The following is a 2,891-nucleotide window of genomic DNA, read 5'->3' on the forward strand; positions in this document are numbered from 1 at the left end:
TATGAGCCCTTAATGTCTATTATTAGTAGGAAAAGTATTTTTAGTTTAAAAATGTTTACAATTTTAAACATTTCATGTGTATATTTTAAAGATCTCATGTTCAAAATCAAATCTTGAACATCTTATGCGTATATTTATGCAGCTTTTGGTTGACACTTTTCAGTAGTTGCTTTACATGCACTTTTTAGAGTGTACAGGTACAAATGTAACGTATTAATTACTATTAATTATATTTACTTTGCAAAATACTTATGCACAAAAAAATTAAATTAAAAATTGAAATTATAAATGTTTGATTTTATGAAAAATAAAACATGTATTTCAAGTCCTTAGCATGGGTTAAATTATGTCTTTTTCTTGAAAATCTTTGGTTTTCTGGTTCGTAGCAGAAAATAAAATGCCGTCGTAGATTTTCTATACATCGCTCATTTGCATGAATGTTTTTCAGATATCACACTTACAAAGTATTATTATTATTATTATTATTTATTTATTAAAATATAATTAAAATTATAAATTAATCTAAGTTAATTGCACTAGCTACCAGGGCTATCGGCTTAGTCAAATGATAGTAAATATTTATAAATTATAAGACTAAAGAAGTTGAAAGATATTTATAGCTTTAAGAAAATTTGCCATTTTTAGCCATTTTTAGAATATTTGGTTCAGTAGGGATGGAGAGAATATTGATTGGGTCTGCGTCTTCAAAAGTTGCCGTACGTATAGCGGAGATAGATGGACAATGTAGTAGGATGTGACGTGTGGTTAAGCGGTTGGCATTGCAGAAGTTGCAGATGGGCTGCGGACTCCTTGTCAAATGGTGTTGGTGCGTTAAAAGGGTATGTCCCAGCCTTAAACGTACAAAACATCGGTTCATCCAAGTAGTAGTCGCGGTTGGCAGTCTTATAGCGGTACCGTGGGGGTTTACTTCTTTGTATTCATGTTGGTAAAGATTCCAAATGGTGCCCAGGTGTGACTTTAAAGCGCTAGAGTAGATGTTCTTAATTGATGTTGTACCAAACGGATTGTAAAAGTGTAGGCACGATTTTAAAGCAAGATTTGCGGCATTGTCAGCATGTTGATTTCCGAGTATACCAGAATGTCCAGGTAACCACATCAGTTTCGTTTTTGGTGCTGATTTAATTAGCAATTGTTGTAAGTGATATATTGGACCTACATCCATTCGAATGTTTTTTGCAGCATTGAATGCTGATTGGCTATCGGTGCATATTAGAACCTTTTGCTTACTTTTCACAAGATTTAATGCAGAAATTATGCCCTGTAATTCAGCTTCGAAGATGTTGGCGTGCTGCGGTAAAAGTCCGTGAGAAAGGGTTTGCCCAGCTTCGTTTGTAACAGCAAATGCGATGCCGTTGGCTTGCTTGGTGCCATCTGTGAAAAGGAGATTCCAACCACTTCGTTTCAGAGGGTTTACTATGCTCCAGAAAGTTTGCTGATATATTGTGCTGTTGGTGCACTGTTTCCGTAAAAAACACAGGTTTTCAATAAAGCTTTCTGTATTTAGAGCCCAGGGTGGAAGCTTTGTTTGAGGTATTCTCATTGGAGTTATCTTAAGGTTTAAATGGTCGGCGAGGGCTTTTACCTCGCATAACGCCGATTTATGTGAAAGTGGTCTTCTTCTTTTATTCAGTAGTTGGATATCATGGTGAAGTATATGTGTAGAGTCGCAGAATATTTTGTGAATTATCCGACTTCTGAGGTACTCCGTGCGTTCTTCGAGTGTTTGAAAACCACTTTCCACAAGCATATTTGTAATAGGTGTTGTCCTAAAGGCACGTAAACTTCTCCGTACCGCAGCGTGAAATGGTGCTTTGATGTTATTAATGATAGATTTACTACATTTTCCATATATTTGCAGACCGTAGTCAATTTTAGATTGTATAATTAATTTAGTTATATTAAGTAGCGTGTTCGTGTGTATAAAACTTTTTTTTAATGATAAATATTTTACAATATTCAATCTGGTAGCTAGTTCGCTTCTTAATTTAACACAATGATGCTTAAAACTATGTTTATTATCAAAGATAACACCTAGAATTTTCATAGAATTCACATTAGTTATAGTGTGATTGCTATATTTAATATTTAATTGATTACAATTATGTTTTCTGCAGACATGCAGGTGCTTGCATTTCCCAAGTGAAATAAGAGCACCCGAATGTCTTGACCATTCATCCAAAGTTCTTAGAGCTGTACTAAACGAGGTTTCAATTTCAGCAATTTTCTTATTATTGCATATTAAGAATAAGTCGTCGGCGTATAGACAATGCTTAATGTTAGGTTGTAAGCTCATAATTTTGCTAACTTCTTCAAAAGCTATTAAGAAGAGTGTCACAGAAAGTGGAGATCCTTGGGGGATTCCATTGTGAAGAGCAAAAATGGGAGAGAAGCAGCTATTTGCCTTGCAACGAAATTTACGATTGCTCAGAAAGGATTTTATATAATTGAAGATTTTGGGTCCCACTTGCCAATCTTGAAGCTTTTTGAGAACTATGTGACAACCAATTTTGTCAAAAGCATTAGCAAAATCAATTGCAAGGACAGATGAGTGGTTTTTTGTCGAGAAATTTTTAGATAAATGGTGGTCTAGAAAAAGTAAGGCATCTAATGTGCTGGAGCCGGCTTTAAATCCAACTTGAAATGGTGTTAGATGCTTTTTGGTCGTTAAAAACCACATAAGTCTTTTTGATATAATTTTCTCCATTATTTTGCTAATGCATGGTATTAGGGAGATGGGCCGGTAACTTTCTATGAGCGAAGAATCTTTATGTGGTTTTAGTATAGGCACTACTACGGCTGTCTTAAAACTCTGCGGAATTATGCCGACGTTCAGAATTGAGTTATAAAGTTGGAGTAGTCTATGTTTGACG

The sequence above is a fragment of the Rhagoletis zephyria genome, unplaced genomic scaffold (genome assembly GCF_001687245.7).
Source record: "Rhagoletis zephyria isolate East Lansing unplaced genomic scaffold, Rhagoletis_zephyria_1.1 Rzeph_scaffold_02281, whole genome shotgun sequence".
In the NCBI taxonomy this organism is placed as follows: domain Eukaryota; kingdom Metazoa; phylum Arthropoda; class Insecta; order Diptera; family Tephritidae; genus Rhagoletis; species Rhagoletis zephyria.